The 20,614-nt window shown below is 44.4% G+C and overlaps 1 long non-coding RNA gene across 1 annotated transcript in view; it reads left to right on the forward strand.

Annotated features, from left to right (window-relative positions):
* Positions 1-20,614, forward strand: part of LOC132536987 (uncharacterized) — a 105,031-nt gene that overhangs the window by 13,170 nt on the left and 71,247 nt on the right. Inside the window, exon 2 of the long non-coding RNA XR_009548502.1 lies at positions 7,601-7,807. This is a non-coding gene — a long non-coding RNA (uncharacterized LOC132536987). The remainder of the gene's footprint in view (positions 1-7,600; positions 7,808-20,614) is intronic.

The following is a 20,614-nucleotide window of genomic DNA, read 5'->3' on the forward strand; positions in this document are numbered from 1 at the left end:
ATGTTTCATTAACTCAAAAGAAGAGTTTTACATTTAAATCATCAAGAAATACTTTTCAACTTTTGCTCTCACTCCCTCATTTCCCCCTTGGTCCTATCACATTTCTTTCCACCGTGTTAGCGAATCGATATTACTGATGATAGTGGGCAGAGAAAGAAAATCAAAACATTAGAATTCCACTGAACTTTTTTCTGAGTTGATGAACCATTTTTTTGGTTTTCAGTCTGGGAAAACAGCAAGAGCAAAGGTCCATTGGCCCTTTTCAAGTCCCATTTCCTCAAAGTCTTACATTCTCAGTTAAGAGCAAAAGAGATCCTTGATAAAGAATTATGTCTGCATGTGGTTTAAGCATAGCTTGGCAAAACATATTCTATTATTTTAATCCAAAGAGAGAAGAATAGTAGTGGAATTTCTGATCTCAGCAGGCAGGAGACGTATTTTTCAACCTTGGGGAGCAGTACCCTCCCAGGTCCCCACACCCACCTTCTGCACTCCCTAGAGTGAGCAGTGAAGTAGAGAGAAAACAGGCAAGTATTTGAGATCAGGGGGCCCAGCTGGTATCCCCAGCTCTGTCCTATCTAGCCTGTGTGAGTGGAGTCACTCCTCACCTAAATTGAGCTATACAAAACGTGTCATACCTTAACCTGTATCTCAAATATGGAGAGTGCAGCAAAGTGCTTTGTAATGTGATACAATATGTGAGAGACCTTTGCATACCACAAGCATTAAATGCGTGTTAGCCTTTACCAAGTTAATTTCATTTCTTAGCATTTTAATGCCAAGATATAGCACTTCCACATAATTCCCTCAGACAAGGAACATTTCTATAATTTATTTTTCCATACCTGTCAAAAAATTACATTTTCTTTCCTTAGACACAGTCTGCCTAAAATTAAATATTTTTAAAGGCGTGTATCAGTCAAGGCTTTGAATGGCACACATAGAACTGAACTCTATTATCTTAAATAGATTGAGAATTTTATTTGGCGTTTATTGGAATGCATAGAATTGACATTCAAAATAGTCATAGTGGCTCACAGTGTCCAATCAGAAGGAAGTTGGAGCTGGTGGCCTCCTGTTGTTTGGCGGAAATGACCCTACATTTCTGGATGATAGGCGAGTTAAACAGCTCCCATCACAGGAAAATCACCCAAGGTAGTGGGCCAGAGTAATTGAGAAGCTTGGGGTCATGATTATTTGCTGATGGGAAAGGTTAGAATAGCATTCTGACTGCTGGCGTACATTGACTAACACTGTACATCAGCTCTGACTAGGGGAGAGACCACGACTTTCCAGGTTAGAACAAAATTCAGAAACACAGATTGGGGGTGGGGGTGGGGAGGAGGCTGGGCAGTGGAGCATCAGGTTAAGCCCACTTAATACTAAGTGCAAGGACCCAGGCAAGGATCCAGGTTCAAGCCCCTGCTCCCCACCTGCAGGGGACACTTCCTGAGTAGTGAAGCAGGTCTGCAGGTGTCTACCTTTCTCTCTCTCTCTCTCTCTCTCTCTCTCTCTCTGTCTGTCTTCTCCTCCCCTCTCAATTTCTCTTTGTCCTATCCAATAGAATGGAAAAAAATGGCTGCTAGGAGCAGTGCACACAGAGCCCCAGGAATAGTACTGGAGGGAAATTAAAGAAAGAAGAAAGAAGGAAAGAAAGAAAGAAAGAAAGAAAGAAAGAGGAAAAGAAAAAAGAAAAGAAAAAAGGAAAAGAAAAGAAAGACTGGGAATGATAACATAGCTATCCGCCATCTTGTATATATCCTGTTGTGAAGGTTATTAGGGCTGACTGAGAACCACTTCTATTTATGAATTTCTAAGGAGTTCATTCAGATGCAAAGTCCAATGTGGAAACAGGTAGCTGGTCAAGGCTAGGACTACATTCTGCCTAGCATGGAATAAGGAGAGGATGGTACAAGGAGAAGTCTACTTGCTACCACAACAAAACTATGGGCACAGGGTTTCTCCCATGGAGAAAAAAAAGACTTTGAGTGGTGATATCCAATGTCCATGAGAATTAATACTGAGATGATATTGAATATAAATATTGAGATAAAGATACTTTTTCTAAGGTGGTCTTTTAATCAGTTTCTCCTCTTCTTCATCTGGAAAATAACCCTGTAAAGAGTTAATAGTCATCATTATCCAATCATCACAACAAAAGAACTTGAAAAATCTTGATGGGTTCAGCAATGTGTTGCATAGCTCAAGGTCACCTTGGATTTTCATCTTGATGACCATGGTTTCCTTCTCATTAAAATATTTGACAAGAGTTCTTTGCATGGCTGAGCAGCTGTGAGCACCCCAGCCCTGCACTGTTCTCTCAAATGTGTTGCACTGTCATTGTAAATAATTGTGCTACCAGCTGAAAACCCGTATCTGTGTGATACACGCATTAACACGGAAATCTGGAGTTTGTACTGTTATAATACCAGAAGTTGCTGCATGATTTCTTGATGAAATAACAAGTATTTGTTCCCTTCAAGTTATTTCTGAATTGCCTAAAAAGTAGTGTTTTTTATCTTTATTCATTTATGTATCCCTACTTCACATGGTGAAGAGCTTTGATCACTGTTGATGGCTGAAAATACTGACTGAGTTGAACAGTGAAGTTGGAATTACAAGAATATGAAGATGCTCTAAGTCTAAGAAGTTATATGCATAAGGAGGTCAAGCACAGTTATAGGTAGAGCCACCAAAAGGCCATAGGACTTTGAGTACTGGGGGCCAGGTGGTGGCACACCTGGTTGAGTGCACATGTTATAGTACGCAAGGACCCAGGTTCGAGCCCCTGGTCCCACCTGCAGTGGGAAAGCTTCACAAGTGGTGAAACAGTGCTGCAGGTGTCTCTCTGTCTCTCTACCTCTCTGTCACCCCCTTCCCTCTCTGACTGTCTCTAGCCAACAAATAAGGATTAAAAATTTTTTTTAAAAAAAAGGACTTTGAGTACTGAAACTAGAAAAGTCAGGGTCAAGCATCAATCACTGCAGGCTGTATTCAGGTTGTATTCTTAACTCTGTCACCTCCAAAATGTATTTCCAAAATATAAACAATAAGATTTGTTATTGAGCTTTAGAAATAGTTTGGTATGTATAAAGTACTTAGAACTGTCTTAGAGAATAGTACATAGGTAGTGTCAATCAACAGTAAATTATTATAAGGATTTTTATTATAGTATAGTAATTCCATTCCAATAATCTCTCAGAGCAGACTCCAGAAGATGCTTCTAAGAATAGTTTCCTTAGCATTTTTAAGTCCTTTAGTAGTATTGTATATTGTGAAATAAACATGGAAGCTTATTTCAAACTGATGTTATTTTGAAATAGAACTAGTCAGCCTTTACAGACTTTGGCTAAAAATAAGTCAGACTTGGAGTCCCTTTGCATAATCATGATAGGTTATAGTGTGACCCGCAGTGAGAAGATTTGTCTGTGTGAGAAAAATATGGCTTCAAATGAGCAATGTGACTCTAATTCTTCTTTGACTGTTATATTACCTAAATCTACACACACACACACACACACACACACACACACACACACACACACACACACACACACACTGTTGTTTTTGTACTGGGAACTTGAGAATTTCCCAGAACTATCCAGAGAAAAAGAAAAGGTGGGGGTGGGAGTATAAAAAGCTTCTTCTTCCTAAATAAACACTGTTGAGATACCACTGTACTCTAATTGCTTTGATTTTCCCCCTTTCTGATGGAAATATTGCTTGCCCTCAATTTCACGGGCAAGCTTAAATCAACGTGCAAATATTTTGCCATCGTCAGGACCTGATTTCTTCGTCTCAGCATTCAGAGCTCCCAACCCACATGTGAGAGAACACAGAGGCCTTATCATCTTACATGGAAACCAGGACATGTGCTGAAAGCTAAACCATGACGGAATAACCATAGTCTTTGCAGCAAAGGCTGGCCAGGTCCATGTGCAAGGGCTCCCCTGAGCCAGCATGGCCCACTTACTGTGAGCCCACCCTGAGTTCCAACTGAATTTCAGCTCATGAGCTTAGGTTATTGCCAAGCAGAGAGGAAATGGCTCCTACTCCAGGCATTTTGTCTGTGTTGTCAAGTTGTGTGGAAGGGTGATGACCATTTGTATAGTGGAATTTGACTTTCTGTTATAAAGGGCTGAGTCCTTCCTCTCCTTAGACTCATCTGTCTACTGCAGGTGAGTGAGAGCCTGAGACTTGCGAGACAGCTCTAGGATGTACTCTCTGCTTTGTAGAAGTAGCAAAGCAACATAAAGGCAGTTAATAATTTTTTTAAAAAAGAGACAGAGACAGAGAAAGGGAAAGACTCCATAGTGCTCATGCTTTCCCCAGTGCATTGGGGACTGGATTTGAGCCTGGGTCTCCCAAGATAGGGACAGGCATGTTACCAAATCAAAGTTAAGACTGATGGGATGGAATGACCAGTGGTACACACTGTAGAGTGCATACGTTACCATGAAGAGATCTGGAAGTCTCTCTCTCTCCCCACCCCACCTCACCTCACCTCACCTCACCTCACCTCACCTCACCTCACTCACCTCACCTCACCTCACCTCACCTCACCTCACCTCACCTCACCTCACCTCACCTCACCTCAATTTCTGTCTTTTTTTTTTGCCTCCAGGATTATCACTGGGACTTGGTGCCTGCACTTCAAACCCACTGCTCCTGGAGACTATTTTTTCCCCTTTGTTGCCCTTGTTGTTTATCGTTTTTGTTATTATTGTTGTTGTTGCTGTCATTGCTGTTGGATAGGACAGAGAGTAATGGAGAGAGGAGGGGAAGACAGAGAGGGCAAGAGAAAGCTAGACACCTGCAGACCTGTTTCACCACTTGTGAAGCGACCCCCCCGCAGATGGGGGCTAGGTGCTCAAACCAGGCTCCTTATGCCAGTCCTTGCACTTTGCACTATGTGTGTTAACTCACTGCTGCCCGGCCCCTCTCTGTGTTTTATCCAATAAAATATAAAGGAAAAAAAATGGCCTCGGGGAGTGCTGACACTGAGAATCAGCGATAACCCTGGTGGCAATAAAAAAATAAATAGGTTGATAGAATGATGGAACAAAGTAATTTCTTTTCCCATGCAGGACACAGAAGCTGGGAAGGTGTTGGCATCATCTTTTTTTTTTTCATTTATTTTTTTTTATATTTATTTATTTTCCCTTTTTTGTTGCCCTTGTTGTTTTTCATTGTTATTGTAGTTGTCCTTGTTAGATAGGACAGAGAGAAATGGAGAGAGGAGGGGAAGACAGACAGGGGGAGAGAAAGATAGACACCTGCAGACCTGCTTCACCACCTGTGAAATGACTCCCCTGCAGGTGGGGAGCCGGGGACTCGAACTGGGATCCTCATGCCGGTCCTTGCGGTTTGTGCCACGTGCGCTTAACCCACTGTGCTACTGCCCGACTCCTGGCATCATCTTATAAGTCTTCCAAGGTAAGCTTGTTGGAAAGGAGAACCAACACCCACGAAGCAGAATGAAGAAATGTTGAAAGAGGCTCTGAGGTGGCCTACTGGATTTAGGTCTCTCCAAGACCTTGAAAGTGCTCTGCTTTGTACTACAGCTTTGTCTGTGGGTAGTGGAATCCATATGTGGTTTCCCAATGGGTCAGAGAGCATGGTCCCTTCCCATCCTGCCCTTCCTTTCCCCACTCTTTCCCTCCCATTGCATGCTTTTCCCTTCCCATTTTTCCCTTTTCCTCCCCTCCCCTCCCTTTTCTCCTTTCTTCCATCTTTCCTTTCATTAATTGATTACTATGTACTAGAAGTAGTACTCCACTGGGCTTGGTGGTGGCCCACCTGGTTGAGTGAACATGTTACAATGCACAAGGACCCAGGTTCAAACTTCCAGTCCTCACCTGCAAGAGGAAAGCCTTGCAAATAGTGAAGCAGTGTTGCAGGTGTCTCTCTGCCTCTTGGTCACCGCCTTCCGTCTCAATTTCTGGCTGGCTCTATCCAAATAAATAAATAAATAAATAAATAAATAAATAAATAAATGAAAATTTAAAAGAAGTAGTGTTCTGCTTAAATATATTATCCCATACTTTTTTTTTTTTTACAACAGTGTTTGAAGTGATTCTGTAGATGAAGACACAGACTTGGAAATATGCATAGGATGGCCCAGTTGGCAACTGAGTCAGGTTTCAAAACCAGACACTGGGAGTTGGGTGGTAGTGCTGTGGGTTAAGTGCATGTAGCACATAGTACAAGGACTGATATAAGGATCCCGGTTCAAGCCCCCGGCTCCCCACCTGCAGGGGAGTTGCTTCACAAGTGGTGAAGCAGGTCTGTAGGTGTCTATCTTTCTCTCCCCCTCTCTGTCTTCCCCTCTATCTCCATTTCTCTCTGTCCTATTTAAAAACGACAACATCAATAACAATAACAACAATAATAATAATAAAAAGGCCAATCAAACCCAGACAGTCTCAATTATTAGGTTTCACTGCCTCCTTTGTGGAGCACAGATTCATGTACTGGCCAGGCCAGTGCTGATACAAGAGAGTGACTACAAAAATGTGCCAGGTATGAATGCAGGTAGCAGTGTAAAGGGAGGACTAGCACAGAGATGAAAATAAGCTTTCAGGGGTCAGGTAGTGGTGCACTCAACAGAGTGTACATGTTAACATGGACAAGGACTCTGGGCCAAGTCCCCAGTCTCCAACTGCAGGAGGGGAAACATCATGAATGGCATAGCAGTACTGCAGGTGCCTCTCTTTCTCCCTCTCCCCTCTCAATTTTTCTCTGTCCCTCTCAAAAGAAAAAATATAAAGAATGAAATGGATACCAGGAGTGGTGGATTTGCCAAGCAGGCACCAAGACCCAGTGATAACCCTGGTGGCAAAATAGTAAAATAAAGTGAATAAAATAAAGCTCTCACTGGCAGGTGATTAACCCAGGAGAGTGCACACTCTTCCATGCATAAAGACCTAGTTTCAAGCCCCTGATCCCTGTATGGGATTGCTGAGAGAGAGCGAACTTCACAACTGGGGGTACAGTACATGGTGTTTCTCCCCCACTCCCACCCCCACACCTCTTTGTCTCTCACCTTTTATCTAAAAGAAAAGGGGGGAAAGGCTACTGGGAGTGGTGGAGTCATGCAGTCACTGAGCCCCAGTATAACCCTGGTGGCAAAATGAAGGTGGAAAAGGAAGAGGAGGAGGAGGAGACAATGATGACAATGACAATGAGCACCAGCACCACTCTCTTGGACCCAGGAAATAACACAAGTGGTAGAGCATTAAACTTGAGTGCCTGAAGCCCCCAGTTCAATCCTTGGTGCCACATGTACCAGAGTTGTGCTATGACTTTTCATTCTGTCTCATGTATAACCCCCCATTGTGAATAGCATCTTGGAAGATTTTTGTAAAAAAGAAAAAAAAAAAGAAAGAAAGAAAGAAAAGAAAGAAGGAAGAAAGGAAGGGAGGAAGGGAGGAAGGGAGGAAGGGAGGAAGGGAAGGAAGAAGGAAGGAAGACAAAAAGAACAAAGCTTTGCACTTATTTCAGTTTGGCTTTGAATGCTGTCTCTTCCTTATATTAGCTGTTATGTTATATGCTGACATGTTAATTAACCTCTCTGAGCTCTGAATTCTTATCTCCACAGCAAAGATCACAGGACCTGTCCTGAAATGATGTCACCCAGGTTAACTGAGAAAATGCATCCAGAGTGTTCCTTCGTTATCTGGTAGGTCAGCGAAAGCCGCTGTGATAATAGCATCCGGCATCTAATGGCTATTGAAATTCTCCCTCTGATGATGGCCCTTAACACTCATCAGCTCCCGTAGCAGTCACCCTGCAGGTGGAGAACAAGGTATGTTCCATCCCTGAGTGTGACTTGAGCTGACAGCCCAGGTCTAGCTTCCCCCCTTGGAACTGCAGACTACTCACATGTGACTGGAGAAATCCATTTAAACGATGCCAGTTGCATTTTGTCAACCTTAGGAAGGGGAAGCCTGTGACGTGCAGCCTTCAGGATGTGACTGTGTTTAAAGAGGTGTCCTCTGAAATCCGCACATACCCTGATGAGGGGTGAATTAGTCTGAGCCCTTCCCTAGGTGATGTCAAGCAGACAGTTCTTTCAAAATGAGCAGTCTGGAGACTGAACCACTGGTATTGTGCCACAGGGCATAAACCTTCCCAAGCAGGGGGGTATTGTACAGCTGAGAAACATCTCCCCAATCTCGGATTAATGCCACTGTGGAAAACAGCATTTTAATAAGTGTATTCTCTAAATAGAGGCACTTTGATGGCAGAACCTTTCTTTTCTACCCAGAGAGAGACAAAATATTTTGATTTGGCCTAAGCCGCGGTGAGGGTGCTTTTTCAGACACACATGTTTTCTGTGTGTCAGTTTAATTGCATGTTATAGATCACTTTTGGAGGCTCCTTGGGGGTAATAGTTCCAAATGAAGTGCTTCTCTTTGACAGGAAGGATCAGAAGTCAGGGTACCTGTTTTACATGGGGTGTGGGGGTAGATGGGGCACTGGCAGTTTCCCTGACTTCCTCCCCACTTCCTGAAGCTGTGGGTTATATTTACTTCTACAAAGGACCACTGGCTCAGGTAACACCACTGACCAGGAGACTATTTGGAAGTTAAAGCACTTTGCCAGTTTCCATTTTCTTCATTGCATTCCTTTACGCTTCTACTTTTTCTTATTAAAAAAAAAATCCTGACTTAAGAAAACTTGATCCTTTTGGAACACACTGGCCCCAGCTATTCCTCTTGTGCTCCCAAGACAGGAGGAGTGCAGGGAAGAGAGCCTAGAAGATTCCAAGAGGGGTGGAGGGGTGCCAGGAGAGGGCAAGGGCTAGCAGGGGCCTTCTCCACGGGGGACATTCAATAACTCTCTTTCCCTTTATGCCTCAGGACGGGAGCTCATTTGCTCCATTTGGGGTGACAGCAGCTGGCTTTGTTACAGCATAGCTGGAGTTTGAAATAAGTGCAGCTCCGAGAGGCCAGAAGCAGCATTCGTTATCTTAGCTATGGGAGGGCATGGAAATCGGAGGAATTTTGGCAACGGCAGCAGAAATCCAGTGTTTGAGAGGGCCAGCCCCAGCCAGGGAGGAAGGAATGCACAGTTTCCCTTTGACGGTGTGATTTCCTGCTTCTTGCTGGAGAGGTTGTCTGGACTCCATGGGAGAAGCATAATCTGCATCAATTACTTGAAAGGAAACCAACCTTATTCCTGAAGGTTTGGCAGCCGAAAGAGAGAGAGAGAGAGAGAGAGAAAGAAAGAAAAGGCAACCACTAAGACAAGACAAGAAGCCTCTGAAAATACCCAGAAGGAGAGGAGTTCATTAATCCTTTTTTCTTCCTTCCTTCCTTCCTTCCTTCCTTCCTTCCTTCCTTCCTTCCTTCCTTCCTTCCTCCTTCCTCTCCCTCTCTCTCTCTCTGCTGCCAAACTTTCAGGAATAAGGTTGGTTTCCTTTCAAGTGATCTTTCTTTCTTTCTTTCTTTCTTTCTTCCTTTCTTCCTTCCTTCTTTTTTCCTTTTCTGAACATAGTTCTGAGGAACTCTCATTAGCCCCTCAATACATGCTACTTTGATAGCTTGTAACTGTCATTAGATCTTCACTCCAAGATGAATTAGAGTTGCCTTCCAGAAATGCCCTCCCCACCCCTAGCGCGCTTCTTTACAATGACCAAAAAAGGCAGGGAAGTAGATTTGGGAGTGGGGTGGGTGTGGGTGTGTGGGTGTAGGGGGGGTGGATTTTTTTTTCTTAGTACCCGTTGACTCGCATTCCTGTCAAATTGTGATTAATTCAGGGCCACTTAAGTTTTTCTAACTTTCATCCATAATGGGCACGTTGACATTTTTATTTGAATCTCTTTACGCCATCCAAAATAATCTCCTTCAGCAACAGAAACTGCTGGTTAATTGCCACCGAGCAGCTGTTCCCTCTTCTCAGTCGACAGCCTCTTTCAGGATGGTTTTGAGCTCCGGGCCTGTGGAACGCAGGCCCAGCGACAGCAGTGTGTCAGGTGGATTGATTGAATGGCCCCCTTGTTCCTGCCTGAGTGTGTCTGCACTGGTAGTGGGGGCCAAACAAAGCCTTTCGCATCTAAATATAGCATTTGCTTTGGCCTGGGGCCCTCACTGTCTTGTTTTTCCATTCTTCCACGCTCTAAAACAAATACAAGAGAGCCCCATTTTTAACATGGCTTATTTTTACCCAGATCTGTGTCTTCCCTGGGTCAGGCTGTGTCCTGGAAATAGAAGTTCATGCACAAATAATCTGATTTTCTGGTTAATTGAGGGCTAACCAGAACACCGCTTTGAAAATTCACTCTGACTACAAAGGCGTCTGAAATGTGTTCAGACACTTTCAGAAAAGCAGAAACTTGGCACTCGAGGGGAGTTAGGCATCCAACGGTCCAACGTGGACAACAAAAGCTTCTCAGGGTCCATTTGAGTCACCTTCACTTTCAGTTTTCTACACAGCCTGTTCCATTTGTGTTCTTGGGTTTCTGTCTTCATAATGAGTAAAGTCCGGTGGATGATTTTGTTTTTATTATTGGGGTGCCAGCAGGCCTTCAGGGCCTACTTTGGCCGTCGTTCCATAGATGTGGAGGTCCTGGATCTTGACTGTGAGAGGGAGGCAGAAACCAGGGGCGGCCATCACAGACTCTCCAAACCTGTTTCCTCATAGTCTGTGCCTCTCGGAGGGTGGGCTAAGCTAGATGATGGAGGTTATTTGGAATCCAGTCGGGTGAGGTCCTGTTAGTCAAGTTCTTTGGTGCACTGTTAGGATAACCCTCACAGGATGTTGGCATGACTTGAGACAAAAAGAAAGAGAGAAAGAAAAAATGACATTTATTGGATCACTCTACCCTTTCCTTTTTCTTTTAATATGTATTTATTTGTGTGAGAAAGTGTGTGTGTGTGTGTGTGTGTGTGCGCGCGTGTGTGTGTGTGTGTGTGTGTGAGAGAGAGAGAGATAACACCACAGCATCACTGTAGTGCATCATGTGCCAGGGATTGAACTTAAGAAGTCATGCTTGAGAGTCCCAGGCCACTCTTCTCTTTTCTAACTAGAAAAGTAACATATGTTGTGACAAGTTCAAGCAGCACAGAACAGTGAAATTCTGCTAATGTACTGCAGAAATCATTTATAATGTCAAAGACGGCATCAAGCCCACCCCAATGCGAAGGTAGAATAACCCTGAATCTAGATGTGATTGCAAGTTAGGGCTCTACCCATAAAGCCACCAACCCTGCCACCTGCTACCTTTGTCTTCCACACCCCTATTGTCACCCAAACTTCCATCAGCTTTCCAGCTCCCTTAGAAGGCCCAGCTAAGAACAGTTCAGTGACATATAAGAATCAGGAGAGCCATACAACTCTCTAGGCTCCAGAGTTCTATCTTTGGATCAAGTTGGATACCAGAAACCTTCCCATCTGAGTTGTGTTTATTTCATCCAAGATAAGGAGTCATAACCCTCTGCCCTAGTCTCTGTAGCCTTGAGTCCTCGCTATACAGGGCTCTGTGGACCTCCTACTGAGCCCCTATAGTCAACACAAAACAAATGCACAATTGTCTCATTATTTTTGCCCCACCTCTGAGAACTTTTGAAACTACATGTGCTCTCAAGTTGATATTACATGTCTGTTCACTTTGTCCCTTTATAAAAATTCCTAGGTATAAAACTTATTTCAAGTAAATTATCTAGGACCTGAAAGATAAAACCCATGGCTTCCCATGCACAATGCCCAGTGTTTGATCTCTGCCACTATATGGGTGCACCATGGACAGCACCAAGGGAATAGTAAAGCAGTAATTTCCTCTCTCTCTCTCTCTCTCTTTTTTTTTTTTTTTTTTTTTTTGCTTCCAGGGTTATCACTGGAGCTCAGTGCCTGCACTATGAATCCACTGCTCCTGGATACCTTTTGTCTCTCCCCCCACCCCCAATTTTCTTGGATAGGACAGAGAGAAATTGGGAGAGGAGGGGGAGACAGAGCCAGAGAGAGAGAAAGATAGACACCTGCAGACCTGCTTCACCTCTTGTAAAATGACTCCCCCTCCCCCCCCCAGCAAGGGGAAGGTGCTGGGACCAGAATCCTTACACAGGTCATTGCCCTTTGTACTATATGCACTTAACTCGGTGTGCCACTGTCACCCCTCCCCCCCACCTCTCATTTTCTTTCTTTCCTCACTTCCTTTCTTCAAAACTACCAAGTGAAAATTGGGCCAGGGAGAACACTCAGTGGCATAATGTGAACTTCATGCCCTGGGTTGATTCCTTGGCACAATATCAAAAGTAAATAAAGAAGGTATAGAGAATTTTCTCTGCCCTCTGAGCAACTGTATGCTTGCATGAAGTGAGGCATTGTTATCAGTTCTCATTCCCTTATCACTTTTGCTGCCAGGAAGCTCTGCTCCAGCTCTTAAAGTCCAATGATAGTGAACCTAATGAGTGCTGAGTGTCCTACTTGCATTGCAACCTCCTTTTCTCATGTGTGGAGTGTTTACTTCTCCCTTGTGTTTTGGGTTGTCAGCGAGCTAAGATGAAAGAGGCAAAGGTATAAACAAATGAAGGTACAAATTAAAAAAAAATCATACTGCCAACGTGATTTCATTTCTTTTAATTTGTAGAGAAATCTACTTTGATTAATGTCAAGGTGATAGTTTTTTTTTTAAATATTTATTTATTTATTTTATATGTATTTATTTTCCCTTTTATTGCCCTTGTTGTTTTTCATTGTTGTTGTATTGTTGTTATTGATGTCGTCGTTGTTAGATAGGACAGAGAGAAATGGAGAGAGGAGGGGAAAGACAGAGAGGGGGAGAGAAAGACAGGCACCTGCAGACCTGCTTCACTGCTTGTGAAGCAACTCCCCTACAGGTGGGGAGCCAGGGGCTCGAACTGGGATCCTTATGCCAGTCCTTGCGCTTTACACCATGTGTGCTTAACCCGCTGCGCTACCACCTGACTCCCGATAGTTTTCTAATGTATCAGTTTTCACTGATAGATTTTTTTTTTCCTCTTCTCTCTGGATCTTGATGAAGTTAGAGTTCAGAGCCCTCTGGTCATCTTCCTTCTAACATTTCTTCCCCTCTGGGGATATAGATCAGAATTGTTTTTGGGGGGTGCAGAAGGTGGGGAGTTTGGGCTTCTACAACTGCTTTTCTGCTGGACATGGGCATTGGCAGGTAGATCTATACCCCCCAGCCTGTTTCTATCTTTCCCTAGTAGAGCAGGGCTCTAGGGAGGTGGGGTTCATGGACACATAGGTGAGGTCATTTGCCCAGGGAGTTCAGGATGGAATTATAGTAGCATCTGCAACTTGGTAGCTGCTCAGAGCAGGCTCCTTGTCACTTGGCTCTTCAGCTGCATAGGGTCATCATCATTTTGCAGAGGATTCATGCTGGCCTACTGCCTACACAACATCTGTCTTGCAGCTGGACTATTTACCCCAGTGTGATTTCTTGTTATCTATTTATTTATTTATTTTTTTGTCTCCAGGGTTATTGCTGGGGCTCCTTGCCTGCACTATGAATCCACTGCTCCTGGCGGCTAATTTTTTTTCCCTTTTGTTGCCCTTGCTGTTTATCGTTGTTGTTATTTTTGCTGTCATTGTTGTTGGACAGGACGGAAAGAAATGGAGAGAGGAAGGGAAGGCAGAGAAGGAGAGAGGATAAACACCTAAAGACCTGCTTCACTGCCTGTGAAGTGACCCCCCTGGAAGTAGGGAGCCAGGGGCTCAAGCCAGGATCCTTATGTCTCCAGCCAGTCAGTTTACTTTGCTCCATGTGCACTTAACCCTCTGCGCTACCGCCCTGCCCCCGCCCCCCAGTATGATTTCTTATGGACCCAGGCCTCAGTTGGAGAATTCTCTTTTTGTTTTCCTTCATGCTTAAAATCTTATATACCCATGCCTCTGCACTCTGTCTAAAAAAGGGAACATGGGCTTCCAGAAGACTGTAATTGGAGCTGGAAAGAGGAAACCCAGCCGAGTCAGTGGCCTGGCTACAGGAGATCTTTATTTTTGGCTTTTTGAGAATGCCATGGCCCATTTCACAGATAAGAGAGGGCAGATGTGACAGAGCTTCCCTGGGCCACCGGAGTGTGTCTGAGTGGTATCGCTCCTGAGGGCTGCCTCTGGGCCACTGGGGCTTGTAATCTTGTGCAACCTTTTCCATTTCCAAAGCACTACTGCCTCCATACCCTCCTGCTCATTCCAAATGCTGCTGGTGAGCACACTGAGTTTTGACTTTGTTTAGCCATCAGCACGGCTAGACTTTGAAAAAGCATGAAATCTCAAAAGGAAGGAACACAAGGTACTTGGTTTCCAACCGTCCCCCCCCCCAATATGGAGAAACCATTTGAATACACAAAATTAGAAAAACATACACAGAATGGTTGTTTAAAATTCACAGCTGTCAACATCAAGTATTTTGTGCGAGAGAAAGAATGCACGAAACATCGGGTTAACAAAATAGCTGCAGATGGATGGCCTCGCCGCTAGCACTGGGCTGACATTGTCTGCTCTCCTGGCAGGGGCTCATTTGCATCCTGGGACAAAGGTTCCCTGTTGGAGACCCTTTCTCTTGGTCTTCCTCCACAGAAAGGCGCCTCCCCATCCGCAGTGAGGATCCTCCGCCTCGGTCCTCCCGTCAGAAACCTACAGGAACGAACACAAATCTGTTATTTTAACACAACGTGGGCACAAAGTGGTGTTTTCACTGGGAAGAAAGCCTGGGGAAGCTGAAGAATGGGGCCCTTTATCTGCAGGGAGATACTCAAAAGGAAGCGGGACTGAACCGGAGGCCAGGCATGTATGAATAAAGTTGTTAGAGAATTTGCAGCATGTGGTCTGGGAGGCCCACTGTAAGTCCCCCCCCACCTCCACCCTTCACCCCGGCCACAGTCAGCTTGAAGCGCTTAGCATCAGAATGTGTAATTGCATCTGTTAATGACATTTTCAAGCCAGTTCTCCAGCATGGAACACATCCATTCTCCCATCTCGCTCCCTCTTTCTCTTTTTCCTGGTCACACGCGCGCAAGCGCGCGCGCGCGCGCACACACACACACACACGCAACGCACTTTTCATACTGCCTGGGAGAGGCTTTTCTTTTTTTCCACTTAATAAACCTGATCGGAGAGCAGGTGTAAGCGCACCTGCTTAAGTGCACACATGACAGTGTACAAGGACCCAGGATCAAACCCCTGGTCCCCAACTACAGGGGGGACACTTCACGAGTGGTGAGGCAGGGCTGCAGATATCTGTCTCTCTCCCTCTCTATCTCCCTTTCCCATCTCAATTTTTCTCTGTCTCTATTCAATAAAAAATAGTGAAAATTATGAAACAATATTTTAAAAAATAAACCAGATTGACAACCAACAGAAATGTAAATATGTTGTGTGTTGTGACTCTCTAGAGTCCAGAATACCCCTGCTGTCTGTCCATTAACAACTGTGTTCTTGCCACAAGTGCTAAAGGTACTAGTTTATAGCTTTTCAAGAAACAGCTAAAAAGTGGCATGAAGCAGCGTTTAAAAACACACCAGGTAGTTGTGAACCCATTACAATGTAGAAGTCACTGTGCACAAGGATCCAGGTTCCAGCCCCTGGTTCTCACCTGCAGGGGGTAAGATTCAAGAAAGGTCAAGCAATGCTGTAGTCTCTCTCTCTTCTTCTTCTTCTTCTTCTTTTTCTCTCCCCCTTTCACTCCATTCTCCCTGTCTGTCTCTTGCCCTCTATATTAAAAACAAACAAAAAACAGGAAAAGGGAAAAAGTGGTCACCAGGAATGGTAGAATAGTGCAGGCACCAAGCTGCAGTGACAACTCTGGTGACAGAAATAAACAAAAACACACTGAGGTTAAAAGCCAGTCAAGTACCCTCCATTTTCACTACAGTGAAATGCCAGGGCAGCATGGCACTGATGATGAAGAACGGCTTCTGAGTTCAGGACAGCCTCATTGGGCCACATGAGGAAGGGGTTCGGCAGGCAAGGTTTCTCAGTCCTGAAGCAGGGATTCTTTTGAGCTGCAGAGTAAAGGTTGCCCTTCCAGGCAGTCTCACTCTTTGCCCAAGATCATGTAGAGCTAAAGAGAACATTTCCTCCATGCTTCTGGGTTTTTCTAGGGCTGGGCCAGCAATCAAATTAGCAGCAGATAGATTGCTAGAACAGCACAAATGTCATTCCACAGGTAAAGAGAATCTCCATGGATGGAAGTTCTAAGGTAAATGGGAACAAAACTGAAGGTATTTTTCCTGAGTTCAGAAATGGGGTCAGGGCCCAACAGCTAGCTCACCAAGTAGGGTGCCTGTATCATCATGTATATACACCCCAGGTTTGAGCCCTGGCACCATGTAGAAGGTGCTATGGCAACTTTGGAAGATCCTGTGCTGTGGTGCCTCTCCCCTGTTTCTCTCTCTGAATGAAAAAAAAAAAAAAGGACAAAAAAACAAAACAAAACAAAACAAAAAACTCCTCCTTGAAAGCCATGAAATCATGGCCTGAAAGGCCCGGGAAGGGTGGAATAGGTGGGGATACAGTGGGTATGGAGGAAAGAGGAAGAGAAGAAAGAAAAGAAAAAAAAATGAAGGAGGAGAGATTCATTTCAAGGAGATTCAGGTGACAAGAGGACCCAGTGTTCTGTAATTACTTGTTTGCACTGCCTTATAACAGCATTTCCCCAATAGGAAATTTCTGGTAAAAATCTAAATTCTGATAAATATCCCCAATTTTGTTTTCTAGCCCTATGACTTGTTTCTTTGTTTTCTTTTTGGTTTATTTATTTATTTAAACTTTTTAAAATCATCTTTATTTATTCATTGGATAGAGACAGATTGAAACCAAACCGAGAGGGATGGGGTTGATAGAGAGGGAAAGGGAGAGAGACACCCGCAACATTGCTTCACCATTCACGAAGATGTCCCCCTGCAGGTGACCCTGGGCCCTTGTGTATGTACATTCAACAGGTGTGCCACCACCCGTTTCTTTTTTTTTTTTTTTTAGATGAAGACAGGTAGTGGGGGGAGGTGGAGGGGGAGAGGAGATCGTAGCATCAAAGCTTCCTTCTATGCTGTGGGGACAGACATAAACTTGGGTCACTCATATGATAAAGCAGCACAGTGAGCTATTTTGCCAGCTTATTAGCCCTATGACTGAAATACTCCAAAGGCCAGTGGCATGTCTGGGGAGACTTCTCTGTATCTGTCTGGGGACATTTCCTCTTTAGTGACTAAGAGAGAATGGGACCCAGCTCCTTGTGAACTAGAGAATGGGACCCAGCTCCCTCACCTACCTGAACCTGTGACCAGTTGCCAGCAGCATCTACCCCCTTTCATGTTCCTTCCTTCCAGATACATCCCAGAGAAAAGACTAAGAACCCACCTTTTCTGAAAGTGTGACAGAAACCCAGGAAAGATGACTTCCTTTCCTGAGGCCAAGAAACCCAGAGGTTGCTGTGATTTCTGAGGCCTTGGCATGAGGCGCCGTGCGTCTGAGGTGGGTGGTTATCTGGCCTGGCCCCAGAGAGTGCTCGCATGATGTCATTGAGGCTTTGACACCAGCTCTTTAAATTAGTGGCTCCTTTGGGGGCACCCCATGGCCATTGTTTCTAATGGTCTTCATTCTAGGCCCAAGGGATGAATTCGATAATTTTTCCTCTTTAACCACCAAAGAAAACCTCATGTTTGAGTAGAAGAAAAAGAAAAAAGAAAGGAAGGAAGGAAGGAAAGAAGGAAAGAAGGAAGGAAGGAAGGAAGGAAGGAAGGAAAGAAGGAAAGAAGGAAGGAAGGAAGGAAAGAAGGAAGGAAGGAAGGAAGGATGGAAGGAAGGAAGGAAGGAAGGAAGGAAAGAAGGAAGGAAGAAAGGAAGAAAAGAAGAAACAAAGAAAGATAGGAAGGAAGGAAGGAAGGAAGAAAGGAAGGAAGGAAGGAAGGAAGGAAGGAAGGAAGGAAGGAAAGACGTTTCCTACAGCACACACAATCTCCTCTTGCTAAGGTCTCCCTGGGCCACTGGCTGGCATGGATAAGCCTTGGGGAAGCTTCCAGGAAAAAGGAGTGTGGGAATCTCCCACTTGGGTAAGTCCTTACTAAGGAAGGAAGGGTTTCTGTGGATTCAGTGGGTCTTAAGACTTGTGCTCTCCTCTGACAGCTGTGGTCACACCTGCATATGAACCAATGGCCACCTCATCTGTCTCTGACACATAGGCCTTGGTGTCGTGTGGTTGTCTTGTATACCTGAGAGGTTAGATGATATTATAGGGGTGAGAGAACTTTGTAGATTATAAAGCACTCAGCCGAATGGCACTCTGTTTCCATTACTGATTCAGGCTTTCGTCCTACCAAGGAGACTACTAAAAATCTGCACAGGAGAGGGCTGGAGGGGTATCACTGGGGCTTATGCACCAGGTTTGCATGTCCATGGCCATAGAGGTCCCCAGTTGAATCCCTGGTACCACCATAAACTAAGGCTGAACAATGCACTGGCCTCTCTCTCTCTCATGAAAATAATATATATATTTCATTCAGGGATTGAGTTTGGGTTGTTTGTTTGTTGAATCACCACCAAGGTTTATCACTGGAACTCAATGCCTTCAGGATAAATTCACTGTTCCCAGCAACTATGTTTTTATATGATAGGACAGAGAGAAATTGAAAGAGGAGGGCGAGATGGAGAAGAAGAGACAAAGAAACACCCGCAACACTGCTTTGCCACTCCTAAAGCTTCCCCCATGTTGATGGAAACCGGGGGCTTGAACCTGGGCTTTGCAGGTGGCAATTTGTGTCCTCAACAGGGTGCACCATCCATCTCCCAGTCCCCTGAGTTTTCTTTGTTTATTGTTTCAGTATTTATATATTGAGACTCTACCACCGACCGGGCACTTAAGAAACATAAGCTGGATCGTGTCATTTTTCTACTTGAAACACGTCAAAGACCCCCTTCACATATGGAGACTAGCACTCACATGGAGTAACTTTCATAGTCTGGTCCCTGACTGCAAGGCCCATGGCCTAGCCTTGCTTTGGACTCTCTGTAGCCCTCATCATAATTTGAAAATTCTTAGAGTCTGCGTGTATATATGTGTGAGTGCTAATTGTTTGTCTCCTTCAGAAGAGTATATGCTCAATGGGATATATTTTGCCCATGACTGTATGCTGGTGACACCTGGCACATAGTAGCTGCTTAATAAATATTTACAGGGTAAATATAAAGCACTGGGAATACCAAGAAGAGAAGAAGAAACCCAGGGGTTTGTAATCCTATCCTTTATCTGATGGGATTTAGCTTAGAAGGGAAGCAAGAATAGTTAATAACCCATGTTCACTCTGTGACTTAGTATGAAAGACACATTCAAGTCTCTCTCTGTGTGTGTCTCATAAAAAAATGCTCAAGATTGAAGATCTGAGAGCTAGGTGGTGGCACACCTGGTTGAGTGCACACATTACAGTGTATAAGGAACTGGGTTCAAGTACCCAGTCCTCACCTGCAGTGGAAAAGCTTCACGAATGGTGAAGCAGTGCTGCAGCGATCTCTCTCGCTCTCATTCTCTCTCCCTTTCCTTTCAATTTCCCTCTGTCTCTATCCAAAACAAATAAATTAAAAAATAAAAAAGATTGAAGAGCTGGTTCCTGAAGTCTCACTTGAATCAGTTAACCAGCAAGGCATGTGAGAACCAGGCTACAGAGAACCCAGTCAGAGACTTTGCTTGCTGGGAGGGCTGGCCAGCTCCTGCTGACTGTTTCTGTGGTTACATAGGTGTCACCACCTATCTCCTGCATCCCTCCTTGAGCATAACATGAAAGTCACATGGGTGGGGCCTCCCCTCTGCCTCACTGATTGAAAACTCAAGTTGAGCCAATTACATTCCTCCTACCCCAGTCAAATTGAGGTGGCCAGGCAGGGTACTCCCTTGGAATGCTCCAACTGCCACCAGAGAGGAGAGCCCTTTCCTCTCCAGCTGCAGAGCTGTGAGGATCTGAATGGTTATAATAGGAATGGTTATCAACACGTTCTAGCTTCCCAGTGATATTCAAGAATTCATAGGAGTGTGAGGCAGGCAGTAGTGCAGCGGGTTAAACGCATGTGGCACAAAGCACAAAGACCGGCATAAGGATCCTGGTTCGAGCCCCAGGCGGGGGGGGGGGGGAGTCATTTTACAAGAGGTGAAGCAGGTCTGCAGGTGTCTATCTTTCTCTCTCTCCGGCTCACAGGCGGTGAAGCAGGTCTACAGGTGTCTGTCTTTCTCTCCCCTCTCTGTCTTTTCCCTCCTCTCTCCATTTCTCTCTGTCCTATCCAACAATGACGACACCAATAACAACAACAATAATAACTACAACAATAAAAAACAAGGGCAACAAAAGGAAACAAATAAATAAATATTTTTAAAAAATTCGTAGGAGCAGCTGTATAGAAAAGAAGGAGTTTGCTGGCTTGGAAATACATTTAGTTAAGAGGCTTGTCAGCAATCTTCAAAGTAGAGGAAATGGGACATCTGGTTTTATACCCAGCACAGTTAAGGGGAAGTAAGTCATGTATGTTTATGAGGGGAATGGTCAACATGTTCAATAGAGGAATGTATAGTAAGAAAATCATGTATAGAAAATGACTGAAGAAATGTTTCCAGGGTCATAAAAAATAGGCCTAGAAGGGCCTAATT

Source organism: Erinaceus europaeus, chromosome 2, assembly GCF_950295315.1.
Source record: "Erinaceus europaeus chromosome 2, mEriEur2.1, whole genome shotgun sequence".
Classification (NCBI taxonomy): Eukaryota; Metazoa; Chordata; class Mammalia; order Eulipotyphla; family Erinaceidae; genus Erinaceus; species Erinaceus europaeus.